At 34.8% G+C, this 15,669-nt stretch overlaps 1 pseudogene; it reads right to left on the reverse strand.

The window, feature by feature from the left end:
* Nucleotides 1–369: 369 nt before the first annotated feature.
* On the reverse strand, nucleotides 370–1,473 carry LOC103964534 (annotated as a pseudogene).
* Between the last annotated feature and the right edge of the window lie 14,196 nt (nucleotides 1,474–15,669).

Below are 15,669 nucleotides of genomic sequence, written 5' to 3' on the forward strand. Positions count from 1 at the left end.
ATAAAAAATAATTAATTAATTAAATTCGAAATTGATTAAAAATAATTAATTAAAGAATTTAATTATTAGAGCTCTAGCCTCAAGGCCCATCTTTTGATAATTAATTATATATTAATTAAATTAGTTATATATTAATTATCAATTAATTAGTACATTCCAAAACCCAACTCCAACGTTGAGCCCAATTTTATTCTTCATGGTCCATTACTCCAATCACTTTTTATAAGGAACAAAGCATTATAAAGTGAGAGAACTTTTTAATAGTGACCAATGTGGAACAATGAAATTTCTACTCAAAATTTCTAACAACGTATACAAACGCCTACCAAGCATATATTGTCGGCAATGACTTAAAGTTTATCGATACAACTAGGCAGAAGGGTAAGAGGCCTCTATAGCGATGCCATAAAGTCCTTCCATTGCCTCAATACCCCTTTGCATTCTTATGCATCTTTCTTCACCCCATTCTGTATATGACTTTTTTATTAACCAATACTTAGTCCCATCATTGCTGCTCCCTTAACCAACAACTGTAACACCGTGATCCAAGCTTGTTCCACAAGTTCCATCAATACACCACTTGAATAGAATTGGAAGTCAGAACCACTAGCATCAATGGCAACAGAAATAGGTTGATGAACAACAACGGTAAAAAGAGCCTTTTCAATGTTTGCAGGTACATCTTCATAGCCAGTTATATTTGCTGCAATTTTGGCTTCCTTCTTGGAGTTGCATTTATTACCACCGATTTCGCTTTGGCACTAATCCCATGTTGTTGGATGAATTGAAATGCGTCGTCAATCAAGCGACCTTCACAATCTTGATCGACACCACTGGTGTCACAACCAACCAATTTTTGCTCAGACAAAAATATCAATTTACTAGTTGTGAGTTGGGTGATTCCTTCTATGGCTGCTACCGCTGAAAATGCCCTGCAACATCCTATATTTCTATTGCAATTAAAAGCTGCTAGCATAATATAAAAACAAATCTAATAAACTCCAAAATGAGGATAAGTAGTGTTGCTCCAATCTAATAAAAATTAGATATTACCACATTGGCGTCGGTCCTTGATAGGTGTCGCGGCTCCTTTCTTCCTACGATCCATTGTTGCTGGTACTGTTGCCGTAAGTTACATTTTCATACTTGAAAAAGTTATCTTGTGGAACATTCATGGCCTTTGAATTTATTTCTTGAGGCTATGAATTCTTCATTTGTAAGATCTGCAAATTGATTTACACTTAATTTGCAAGGTTTGCTTGCATCGTTATTGGAAATTTTTATATATGCCACATTGTCCTTGAATTTCTTAAAAAAAACGCCTATACCAAGTCATCCATTGCTTGTGTCTCCCATACATGGATGCGTCCTGGAGAATATGAGAAGTGCCTTCCGAAGACCATGCCCCCAACATGATGAGGATCAACATCAAGAAAAATATGATTTGCGTAGCTGCAGGTTGATGAACTCCATGGTAGCCAGTGGAAGCAACTAGAATAATTGATCAAATAAAGGAATTAAAGAGTAGGCATACAAAATGGGTGTAATGCTCCGCAGTTTATACAAAGAATGTACTTGCAATCTCCGAGCCTGAAAAATTAACTGCAACTACTCTTCACTAATAGGAAAAACTATTTGCGCGACAGATGTTTGCACGACAAAGCAAAATCCATCACTCGAGGGCGTTTTGCGCAATGAAAAAAATATCTTCGTCGCGCGAGGTTGCTGCACTTTGTGCGACGAAGAACTTTGTCGTGCAGTAAAGTTTGCACAACCAAAAAAAGATGCTCATCGCGCAAAGTCAGTAAGAAAACTGGGGGTAATTTTTTTTGGCACGAAAATAAATGCATGACAAAGATTTTCCCGCAGCTTCCTTGGGCAACAAAGGCGTCATCGATCAAAGTGCGTTCAGCTTTTGGGTTAGAGCATTCAACGCATGGTAATCAGCAGAACACTTGAGCGACAAAGGCTTCGTCGCGCAAAGTCTAGTCAGATTTTGAGTCAGAGCATTTAGTGCATTTGAATCAGAGGAATCAATATTGTATTTAGTGCAGAGGTTTGCGCGACAAAGGCTTCGTCGTGCAAAGTGTCTAACCTTCCTATAAATATGCGCTTCTACTCTTCTTATTCTTCACATTTCTCTTTGTGCTCAAATGGAGGATAAAAACCAAGAGCAGAGCATGCCCTCCGGGCCCTATGATATGAGCCAATATGTGGAGTTTGCGTATGCGGTTGATGCAGCAATGCAAACTAATTGTCCTACAGCTGAGTGGCGTTCTTGAAAATATGTGCCCGAGAATGCAATGAAGGTGGTGATGGATCAATTATTAGTAAGTGTGACAAAAGTTGAAAATTTATAGTTTTTTAAATTTTTTGTTATATGTTGGAATTAATTATTTGCATATATGTGTAATAGTGTAACTATACTCTTGATGAAACGAACAAAGAGTTGATGAAGTTGATAGAGGAGAAGTTGAAGGGGGGTTACAAGCGGTGGCGTTATGCTGCGGAGCAGAATGGAGGACCATCGACACAGTAGTTTTAAATTTATGTTTTTTAGGACAATATTTAATTTTAAGGTTTTTTTTATCGGTTATGTATTTGGACTTAATTAGAGTTTAATTCATGTTTTGTTGTTTAAATAATTGCATGGAAAATTTATTCAATTTACTTAAGTTTTTAATTATTTTTAGAATAATTATTAAATATTCTAACTGAATATTTATTTGTAATTATGAAGTTTACTAAATATAGATACTAAAGATCCATGTTTACGTAAACTTCATAATTACAATCCATTCATTCATCGTGCAAAATTTTTGGAGACAACAATTTCGTCGCGCAAAGGAGCAACAAAACACGGATAAACTTACCGCCATATTTCGAACCTATATGTTTTGTGAGATGAAGGTGATAAAACCTTGCACGACAAGGGCTTCGTCATGCAAAGGTTGTTCAATTTTTAGGTCAGAGAATTCAGTGCATGTGAATTAGAGGAATCAAAATCGTATTTACTACAGATGTTTGCGCGACAAAGGCTTTGTCGTGCAAAGTGTCTAATCTTCCTACAAATATGCGCTTCTGCTCTCGTTCTTGTTCAGAATGCGTTTTGGAAACGCTTTACAATTTTGCAAATTATAATCAATTTGTTTTTTTATTGTTGGTGCGATGGTCACTATGGTGAGCGTTCTTCAAAGACAAATGGATGGCGAAGGTTCCAAAAAAGGTTTGCGTTGTAAATTTTGCATTTTGTATATAGTTTTTATTTAGCTTCAGTATTATGAATATATATTTTGTTGATAAACAAGAAGAAAAGAGATGCGGTATGGGTCTGACACACTTATGGTGGGAACCGTTAACGAATCACTGCTAATGAATTAATGGGGGTTGTCAAGTCAGATATGTGCGCCAGCTTTTGGTTAGATGTTAGAGCATTGGTGCGTGACAAATGTGCCACGGATTGGGATTCTTGGAGAGCCATCCCCGAGGAGCTGAAGATGCACATGATTGATGAGTTAGTTGTATGTGTTAAGTTATTAGTTAAATAATAATTATGTTTGATAAATTTAATATAATAGTGAGAATTTAATTTATTAATTTTTGCATGACACCCTAATTGGGACATTGACAAAAGTAACCCAAATCTAATGAAGGCAATTGATAACATGTTCAAGTCTCGTTTTCAGGAGTGGAAGTTTGATAATCAACGTTCAGCAGAACTACATCGAGAACCAAAACCACCGGCGGAGGAGTAGAATAGTGTTTTTTATTTTTATTATGAACGGTTTACTTAAACATGTACTTAATGTTCATTTTGAATGAAATTAATGCATTTTAATAAATATTTATATTACTTAATTATGCACAAATGGTTTAATGAAATAAGTTCTTGATTCATTATGTATTTATGTGGTTTGAAAAAAAAAATGAAGATTGAATGGAAAATTTTAATTTAAAAAAAAAAAAAAAAAAAAACAGTAATGCACGACGAACTACTAGTCGTCGCGCAAAGTGTTATAAAAAAAACGCGGCAAATCGTGGTTTGATGGCACCAAAAGTGGAAGTAGCATGTTCTGCGCGACGGTGCTTTCGTCACGCAAAGGTCTTTTCACTTTATTGAATTTAACAAGAATGCAGGAAGGTGGAAGCTGCAAAACAATTGCAACAACTGCCTTCCTGCTAGAATTTCCAACAGCCTTTGAATCCTGAGTTGCCGTTAATCTCAAAGATATATTTTCTTAACTAACTTATTTAATTTTCAATCATTTAAATTGTGTTGTATGTAGTTTATAATTGTTGTGAGTTTATGTATTTGTATGCAAACATTTTTGTATGGATGTACAAAAAAAATGGTTTACAATGTTCATATGAGCTTAGAATTAGTTAGATTTCGCGAATGGATGCGAAAACATGACTGCGGTCGAATTAATTCTTGAATTGTCCCAAAACTTTGGATAGTTTGAGAATGCACAGTTACATGTTATATTTTGTGATTGACGCATTAGAGTTTGAACATGGGAAATTTGGTAGCATCTTTTTGCGTTGTTCGAGTGCATCGTAGTTTTTTGTACCTACATCGTGCACTTGAAGAACTGCAGGGAGATGCTGTCGAAGTTTTCCCATAATCGAACTCTAATGTGTTGGAACCGTAAATTACAGCACATAACTGTGCATTCTCGAATAAGATAGGACTCATACCGAAGGCAAAGGATGGCATGTCATAATTGAAGTTTCTGTAACCCATGTAAATTTTTTACGTTTGCAGGTGATATGGACAAATAGTGGATGCATAATCCTAACAGATGTGCTGATGATTATTTGGATGGAATAAATCAGTTCATTGATTTTGCAATTGCAGACAATCGGGGTTCAACTCAAATTTGGTGTCCTTGTAGAAAGTGAAACAACTCAATGATTGAATATTTTGAAATTGTTTGATACCATTTAGTCAGAAATTGGATGATGGAGACCTATAGTACGTGGAATCATCATGGAGAACAAATACAAAATGCTTCATCATCACACAGTACCTGAGCAGTGGAGACAGTTGAATATGTTGTGGACCCAAATGAACAAATTATGAACATTATCGATTATGCTTTCCCAACGCTAGTTCGAATACGAATAAGTAGAAGATAATGTCCCTCCCACCATGGACATTGAAACATTTGAAAAGTATGAAAAACTATTAAAAAGTGCCAAACAAGAATCAATCGTGGAGGCATGGGTCACATTTGAGTTGGTTACATTTTGTGCAATGTACCTACAAGACGTTGAGATTACGTTCAATCGACAACAACGCAATAATGACGATGTTGTGAAAAGTGAAAAACCTTCTGTTTTTGCACTACTACAAAACGAATATTACTGTCAAATTAAAAACGACAAAAAACACCACTTACTGTTGGATTATTGGGCAAAATCCAACATCAAATCGTGCAATGTCGAATAAAGGAATCGACATCAATGCTACCGTCACAAAAAGGGTATTGACATCGCTTAGGCCCCTTAATCCACCACGAAGCAAAGTAATATAAAATAAAAAGGAACAAAGGCTTCGTTTAAAACTAACATAGGCACTCACGTAGCTTATAAGCGACATAGAAAGGCAAGATGATATCGGTTCAAACCGACATTAAGTAACAAATAAATAATTAAAATATCACACTTAGTGTCACTTCCAACCGACATCACTTGAGTTAAATAAATAAAATACTCAAGCTGACGTCGCTTATAAGCGAAACTAGACATATTAAAAATAAAAATTTTTATAAATCTTCACATCAGTTTTTAATTAATAATAATTACAAAAAATTATATGAAAATAATTCCAACTAATAAATCATTTATAGGCCAAGTCAACCATTAACAAAAACTCATAACAAACATTTGACAACTTTTTATTGAAAGAACTATTTTATATTAATAATCATATATTCAACTACATATGCAAAAAAATCAATGAAAAAATTTTACAAGTACTTGTTACAATCCTATGATATGTCTTATAATGCTAGTTTTTCATGTCCACTTTAACCAATTGTCAAGGAGTTCGAATGTAGTGCTAAGAACATTAACCCACAATTATTATCTTTATTCTGCAAAGAAATAAATAAATAAATAAATAAAGATAACTTATATCAAGCACAATATAATTGTCACTTGGTAAGAAACTCAAACAATGAAAATCAGAAAATAAACATAAACTCTAATGAAGAGCCTTGCATAATTTTTGCTCAAGGTGTGAGCATAGCAACCACGAATATATACCATAAATAATGCAAGTGAGTGGTTGAAGTGAAAATTAAACACACCTCCAATACATTCTTCAATTTTTCTCGTATCATCCTAAAATCAAAGGATGTTCATAAATCCAAAGAATCTAAAAAATATAAGGAAAGTAAAACTATATGCACAGTTTAACAATTCTGATGTTTCACAGTTTCATGATTATAAGGACAACTATATCACATAAACTGAACCCTGGTAAGGTATAGAGTTGGCTTTGTTTCAACAAAAAAGTTATTACAGGGAATAATGGTAAGATTGGTGGTTGTTTGGAGAGTATGGGCCTAACAGAGCTAGAGAAAAGGGTGCAATTTATGTGGTTCCAGGAGATGCACGAATGTGGAAATTTCCATATGGCAGGAGGAATTACCTGTACAAGCATCTTTCTTCTCAACATCAAAAAAGAAAGGGAAAAAAAGGAAAAGAAAAAAAAAACCTATGGGGTCATCCAATATGGTTTTCTAACAACTGAATGTGTATTAGCATCCGCCTCAGTCAGTTTTGTCACAACACCGAAATCAGCTAGTTTCACAAGTCCCTGAAAAGGATGCCTCATACAGATCAAGAAATACAATAAGTTATTACTACAAAGGAAAAGTTACACAAGCAACAGATGGTAGATCAATATCTTTGCACCCTTGATATCCCAATGGAACAAATACTTTACAAGAACATGATGGTAACCTATATGAAAACTCGTCTCGTAAAAAGTGAGAAATACACATGTAAGTTACCTCTTTAGTTGTCAATATATTTGCACCCTTGATATCCCGATGGATTACGCCCTGTTCATGTAAATATACTAACCCCTACAGAACCTGTATCATAACGAATATCAAGTCCAAATATCTAACTTGCATGCGCCTACACATACAAATAACAAACTGCAAGGATATTACAGAACCTGAGCAATGTACATAGCTACCAAAGATACTGGGAAAGGTCCAAATTTGTTTGGCTTGATAATGTTGGCAAGTGAGCCAGTCTACATATCTACAAGTATAGCAATCCAAATATCACACAGTTTTCTCAACAGAGTTTCCACATGAAATATTTGGGAAAAATTACTCTAGGATTATGTGAAGATGAGTCTTTGTCTTTAAGGATCCAAGGTACTTCACAATGTTTTGGTGATTTAAATTTTGCAATAGTGAATATAATTCCCTAAACATTGCACTCAGCATGCATCTCAGTCCCAGGGCATTCAAAATGTCTGGTGTTAGCAGGATAGCACAGGGCAACTCAGCAATAGCATTTCATAAGAAAATTGTCAGTTGACAGAGAGACCTTCGTACAAACTGTTCTTTAGTACATTGAAGCTTTTCCCTTAACATCTCAATCGGAACAAAACATACTCATGCGCATGCCTAAGAAGCAAAGTGAATCATCCCATTGATTTTTTATCACAATGGACATATTCCAAATCTATGGGTTACCAAGATTTATTCAAGCTTAAGTTATTTAATGAAATTGAGGGAAACATCTTCAATTTACTAACCATATGATGGCCCATGAACTAGTTAAGTAGAGAAAATGGAAGTTGTGATCATCATGTAGAAACAACATTCCTGTTGAGCAGCACCTGGGTTTAAAGAAATGGAAAATCCAAGTGGAGCAGGTCAGAAAAAGAGTTGACAGAGGCATAATTGGAGAAAGAAAAGGTCTTTATCAATAAAAATCAAAAGATGCTTCATAATTGGACATAGAAAATGAGGAAAATGATAGGACGAAACAAAGAGAAACCCCAATATCTTACCTGATCACAAATCAGTGAGAGAGCTTTTGGGAAAAAGGTTCAGAAAGGATTTGGAGGTGGAATTTGCAAAGCCAAGACAATGTTGCGGTCCTGATGCCGGCCGACGATCAAAATTTCTTCTTGGGTTTTCCGATGGATGGCGAAGACAGGTTTGTAGTGCGGCGGCTGTGGTGTGTAGCAGAGGAACCCATGGTTTTCCATTCTGGAGTTAAGTTTAGATTAGTGAATTTTGAGGGGTTTGTTGTTGCAGAGGAAGGGAGGACGTATGGAAATTTTTGGATGAAGGCACAGATAAAGAGAAATTTAGAAGATTTTGATGAATGCAACTCTGAGATTTTGAGAACAAAATGAAGGATAGAGGTTAGGGTTTTGTTTCTGGAGAGGAAAGGCAGAGTTGCGAGAGAGATGAAAAGGAGGGGAGAGAGCTAAACGGCGATGTGCGCTCTCTTTGGAAATAGAAAGTTAAAAGTTTTTGGGCGCCATGCCAAAATTTTGGTAGCCTTCCAAAATTTTTGACTCCCGCCTCCTCCAAATTTTTTTATTTATGAATGATTCTAATTTTTTTTTTTTTTCACCAAAATGTATGATTCTAGTTTAATCTATCGTTTTAACAGAATATGCATTCTATGAAATAAATTTCAATGATCTAATTGTTAAAATATTTGCATTCTATAAAAGTACGATGAACAAATTCAATATTCAATTTAAAATATTTGCACTAGTAGATACCACAATTTATTATGTTCTACTTAATAGAAGTATAAAATAAACTTCATGTGTTTGTTGAATCTATCGTTTTGAAGGGATACACATTCTACAAAACTAGTTTCAACGATCCAACCGTCAAACATGTTTGTATATACTTCGAGATCGCATACACCAAAAATTGCAAAAAACAAACATTCAGAGATCAAGTAACGGGACGTTTCGACGGTTATCAACGAAAAATCACGATTTAACGGTTATTTTAACTCCGATTTTCATGATTTTTTACAACTACACTCCTTGATCATATATGAATACAATGAATGAATTCAATCTTCAATTTAAAATATGTATATTAGTGGATACCACAAAATCTTATATTATACTTAATGAAAATATGAATAAACTCTTAAGTGTTAGTGAATCTATTGTTTTGATGGGATATGCATTCTACAAAACTAGTTTCAATGATCCAACCGTCAAACATGTTTATATATGCTTCGAGATCGCATACACCAAAAATTGCAAAAAACAAACATTCAGAGATCAAGTAACGGAACAAAACGTTTCAACAGTTATCAACGAAAAATCACGAATTAACAGTTATTTTAACTCTGGTTTTGATGGTTTTTTACAACTACACTCCTTGATTCTATATGAATACAATGAATGAATTCGATCTTCAATTTAAAATAAGTGGATACCACAAATCTTATGTTATACTTAATGAAAGTATAAATAAACTCCAAGTGTTAGTGAATCTATTGTTTTGATGGGATACGCATTATACGAAACTAATTTCAACGATCCAACCGTCAAACTTGTTTGTATATGCTTCGAGATCGCATACACCAAAAATCGTAAAAACCAAACATTCAGATATCAAGTAACGGGATAAAACGTTTTGACGGTTATCAACAAAAAAATCACGATTTAACAGTTATTTTAACTCCGATTTTGATGATTTTTTATAGCTACACTCCTTGATCCTATATGAATACAATGAATGAATTTGATCTTCAATTTAAAATATTTACATTAGTGGATACACAAAATCTTATGTTATACTTAATGAAAGTATGAATAAACTCTTAAGTGTTAATGAATCTATTGTTTTGATGGGATACGCATTCTGCGAAACTAGTTTCAACGATCCAACCGCCAAACATGTTTGTATATACTTCGAGATCGCATACACCAAAAATTGCAAAAAACAAACATTCAAAGATCAAGTAACAGGACAAAATGTTTCAACGGTTATCAACGAAAAATCATGATTTAACGGTTATTTTAACTCCGATTTTGATGATTTTTACAGCCACACTCCTTGATCCTATATGAATACAATGAAAATTCAATCTTCAATTAAAAATATTTACATTAGTGGATACCACAAAATCTTATGTTATACTTAATGAAAGTACGAATAAACTCTTAAGTGTTAGTGAATCTATTGTTTTGATGGGATACGCATTCTACAAAACTAATTTCAACGATCCAACCGTCAAACATGTTTGTATATACTTCGAGATCGCATACACCAAAAATTGCATAAAACAAACATTCAGAGATTAAGTAACGGGACAAAACATTTCGACGGTTATCAACGAAAAATCACAATTTAACGGTTATTTTTCATATTTAGCCGCGAGAAATCGACGTTTGTGATCTCGTATATTTCGCTTCTCCAACATCTTACGGAGTTTCCCCAATTCTCGATGGAAACGGAGTTTTGCGAATTCTCCCCGGAACTAGAAGATCATTTCGAGATCTTCAAGCATATTCAAGGGTTCGGATTTACTATGATGAATTGGGATCCACGTTAACCAACTCGCCTGCAATCTCCCTTTTAGTCTTCTCGTTGTCATTACACATTTCAACTAGCCGTGTATGTGCAGTGGAGGAAGCAAACCGATGACTCCTACTAAGAACCTAACAGAACAAGCAATGCCCTATGCCTTTCTTGGTTGGACCAGCCCAATCGGCGACTTCCGTCTTCCTGAATTGGGAGAGCAAGAACAAGTCGAGTTATATGCCTTTTCTTTGGTTTTTTGGGGGTAGCGTTCCCGCCTATTTATCCTATCTGTTCCTGTTTAAGTAACGGGAGAAAACGTTTCGACGGTTATCAACGAAAAATCACAATTTAACAGTTATTTTAACTCCGATTTTGATGATTTTTTTACAGCTACACTCCTTGACCCTACATGAATACAATGAATGAATTCGATCTTCAATTTAAAATATTTACACTAGTGGATACCACAAAATCTTATGTGCAAATTTAAGAAAAAAAAGATATTTTTCTTAACTGGTCGGGTAACTTTACCCAATGGGTAAAGTGACTTGATCTATTAAGGACCCGTTAAGATAACAGGTGTGACACGACATGACCTGTTTGCCAGGCCTATTTTAGAGGGTATATAAAGGCCACCAATCTGTCGCCTACAATCGACACCGGGTTTCAAAATATTTAAAAAATTTAAAATCTATGTCGACTACAAGTGACACAGGCTTTGAAAATATTTTAAAACTTTCGTGTCGGGTATAAGCGACACCAGTCTTCTTTTAACCGACACTAACTTTATGTTGATTACAAGCGACACTGGGTTTAAAAATATTTAATAAAAATTAAAACTTATATCGGCTACAGACGACACTGGCTTTGAAAATATTTAAAGACTATCATTAGTGTCGGAAAAAAATGATAACAGTCTTTATGTCGATTAAAAGCGACACCACTATTAGAAAATATTAAAATCTATGTCGGTTATCAACGACATTAACAGTTTATGTCGGTTATAAGCGACAGTAATTCTGACACCATGTAAAGTAGGTGTTGGAATGTCTTAAGCGCCACTATGTTTTATAAAAGCGACGCCAACCACCGACACAATAAAGCCCTTTTGTAGTAGTGTTGCTCAAATTGCAGGACCCTTTAGCAAACCAATCAGAATGGAGCAGTTTAACAAAATGGACATGAAGGTAGCACATTGGTGTTGTACTTAACAATTGTGACAAGAAAATTACCCACCTAGATGAGCATGAAAAGTTGATGAAGCGGGAACATCATTCACATTTATATGCCAAGAAGCACAGTGAATTGTTTCCATGTTGGTTTCATGAAAATGTAAGTTGTTCGTGTTTTGGGCTATTTGCATAACTTTAAATGGTAAACTAAATGTCAACTTTTTATCATTAATTTTAGGTGAGGAAATTGAAGGACATGAATACGCCCGCTTACACTGAAGAATTGTTCAACTTGGCGATTAGGCCCCTAAACGTAGAATTGTACTCTAGTTGTCATGTAAATGGCATCAAGTTTTTGGCAGCTGATCGCGATGATAAGTTGTGTACACAAAATAATGGGGTACATGTCCCAAGTGCAGGCGACATTGCAGACATTGATTTCTGTGGAAAACTGACAAGTGTTGTGCAATTGCTTTATAAGGACCAATGTCAAGTTATCTTGTTTAAGTGTTGCTAGTTTGATACAAACTCACGTACGGTTGGAGGTGTTAAGCGATATGATGGTTTGCTATCGGTCTACACTAACAGATGTTGGTATGACGATAACCCCTACATTTTGGCATCGATGGCCAAACAAATCTTCTATATAGATGACCCTAAAGGCGGGAAGGGATGGAAAATAGTTCAAAAGATTGAGCACAGATGGTTGTATGATATTTCGAACCGAGATCCTGCTGACGATGACTATTATGGTGACGTTGCTAACCAACAATTGGAGGCTTCAACGAAACTTGGTGCAAATACACAATAAGATATGACTATTGTACAAGAACCGTATCAGGTAGCTGGAGGTCCTGAAATTGAAATACCGATTGACTCCATTATGATTGATCCCGGGGATCTACCGCGACACAATGCACCAGAGCACGCGAACGATGATGTTGACGTGCCTACAGACGAGGAGGAATGAGAGTCTGAATCTAACGATAGTGATGATATTTAATCTAGTTCAAACGAGAATTAATGAAAACTTGTGATGTAAATGTAATGATATTTATTTTGTATACAAACAAAAGTTTCCTTTAAAATTTGTAAAAAATTAATTATACAAAAAAAATATTTATTTATTTAAACCAAAAAAATAAATTAAATTTACAAATATGCGCGACAACGTTATGTTTGTCACACAAATATTTAAAAATTATTTTTTTAATTTAAAAACTGGTCGCGCGACGAAAATTTAAACACACTCGTCACGCAAACATGTAAAAATTTGATTTTTTTTTCCAAAATTGGGTGCGTTTTTATTTTGGCGCCTTTACTCTATCTCTCTCTCATTCTCTACATGCGAAAACCTCAATCTTAGACTCACTCTCATCTCTCTTTCTCTCGATTCTCTCTAGCTCTCGCTCTCATCACTCACTATCTCAGTCTCTCCCTTTCTCCATCTCTTGCATTCTCTCCATTTCTTTGTTTCTCTGTCTCTCTGTCACTCTCCCTCTCATATCCGCCGCACACCGACGCCACACCCTCTCCCCGTCGCTGCAACATTACTAGATAAGCACCCAGTATCCTTTAATTCATTCTCCCTTAATTCAATTATTTATTAGTGCAATTTTCTCTTCTTTTTTTTTTTTTGTTGAATTGTTTTAATTACAACGTTTAGGGATTTAGGGTTCAAATTGGGAATCCTAGGTTAGGGATTTAGGGTTCGAATTGGGAATCTTGGGTTAGGGTTTCGAATTTAGATGAGATTTGGACCTTCGTTTCTCTTGGAAACGGAATGGAACTCTTGCTCTCGACAAGGCGAGCATTCACATTATGAGAACCTTGTAACTTACCCGAGAAAGGGGATCAAAACCTGAAACTAATACTTTTGTTTCTGATTGCTTAGGAGAACACAACAATATTTCCCTACCATTTTCGATTCAAGGATCAAAGAGATATATCATTCAAATTTTTTGTTAATTTGGTGAGATATATCATTCAAAGTTTTAAATGGCATTCATGTCATTCCCCTTATTTAGAATAAATATAGAGTGATCGAAGTATCATTATGAATTAAAATTTATCAATTTCCGCTCTTAATATAGGCATCAGTATTTTAGAAGATAGTGTCCTCTCAAACAAATGACTTGGTATAATTTATATTATAAAATAGCAAGACATAAAAGCTAGTATATAATTTTGGATAGAGATTTGTTTGGCTTCCAAAATTATTTAGTCTCTCCTTTTTTCCAAATTTGCGTTTGTGAGGTTTCAAACGTGTAACAAGTGTCCAAACTCTGTAATCTAGTAAACTTAACAAACTGAATCATAAGGATACAAAATTGGCTCAATAGGTTCCTATTAAAAGCTATTTCATGATGAAAAAGTTGAGAATACGTTTGTGCAGTAAAGAAAAATGCATTATAGTCACCGTGGAAAGTTAGAGGTTCATCTTAAGATTCGCCTCCTCTAACAGTTTCAGCTGGTTCTATGAACTCTGAATCATTTTGGTTTCCCTTGTGATAATTTGATAACCTCGTAAGTTCAGGGAAAAAGAGAGTTGTCGTGTTCTTGAAACGGTAATAGGCCGAGCTTTCAGCTCCCATTTGTTCGATTCTGTGCAGTGTCTTGTTAATTTCGTTGAACTTAAACTTACCTCTCCCATTGGTGGTGCTAATTTTGGCATGTATAGGAACCTATGAACCAACTTAGTTTATGGTTCTAAAAGGATTCAAGTGGTAATAAGAAACAAAACAAATAAATGTTATAACACTACTGGAACACATGTTTTGGCAAATGTGAGAATCATTTGTGTTTCGTTTTTCCTAGGATCTCGGAGATCATACACAGTAAGGGCTCAGCAATATTTCCCTACCCCTTTCCCAGTGTCTTGTTAATTTGGTGAGATACCATTCAAGTTTTTGTTGTATTGGAAATGTAAGATCATCGGATGCACCTATATCACACGTTCCAGCCTCATTCACATTTGCATTACACATGTTAGGGATGCAACTGCTCCACCTATCATGGTGCCAATTGCTGTCAGTTTGTTCAAGTTTTGTAACTGTCTTCCATTCATAATTTGTACAAGTTTTGTAACTTAGGATGAACTTTGTTTACGATGTTATTTATTTATTTCCTATTTGATCGTTTAGACCTTCTAAGGTTTGATTTTGTATTATGCACATATAAATACAATTTTGTGGTGTTGGAATTGTCACCTTTTGAATTTTTTTCATTATAAACGTGAGTTTTCTCTCAATTATTCTTAGTGGATTCTAGGGTTTGCTAATGGATTCTACCTTGAGGTTATCGTTCGACTTCCCTTCAATATATTTGTTGCATCATATATGTTATTGTAAATGGGTCAATTTGTTTGTTTGTTTTTATGAATAAACTTGTTCCTTGCAATAGTCTTTTTTATTCCTATCTCATGTTTTCATTCACCTTATACATGTGAAATGAAATGCATATAATAAGATGATATCTAAACAAATTCATGATTGTTTTTTTCTTTTTCGAACTTTGTCTACAACTGATGAACAAAACTTTATTCATATGTGGAGATGGGGGCTGTCCACCTCTCCCTTTGTCCAAGTCATGAATATGATACATAAGTACACACACACACACACACACCACACACACACACACGTTCACCCTTACGTTCAGCCAGAATAAGTACATGCTTGCCATCTTCCATCATTCATCGATTCCTTGCAAGTTGCATTGTCTTGCAAACTATTTTGTCATTTTAACTTTTCTTTTTCATGTTTATCATATAGGTTTGCATAAGGCATGTAAATAGGTTATACATATAGGCATGTGGGATACTATAGATGTTCCTATTGTGCATGAATATATATTTTGCGCTTGTATGGGTAATTTGATAATTTGATTCCTTATTTAATGGTATTAATGAAATTAAAAATATATTTTATTTTGCTTCAAGGTTAGGTATTTTT

Source organism: the organism of the source record quoted next, unplaced genomic scaffold (assembly GCF_019419815.1).
Source record: "Pyrus x bretschneideri cultivar Hongxiangsu unplaced genomic scaffold, Pyrus_bretschneideri_v1 Contig15, whole genome shotgun sequence".
Classification (NCBI taxonomy): Eukaryota; Viridiplantae; Streptophyta; class Magnoliopsida; order Rosales; family Rosaceae; genus Pyrus; species Pyrus x bretschneideri.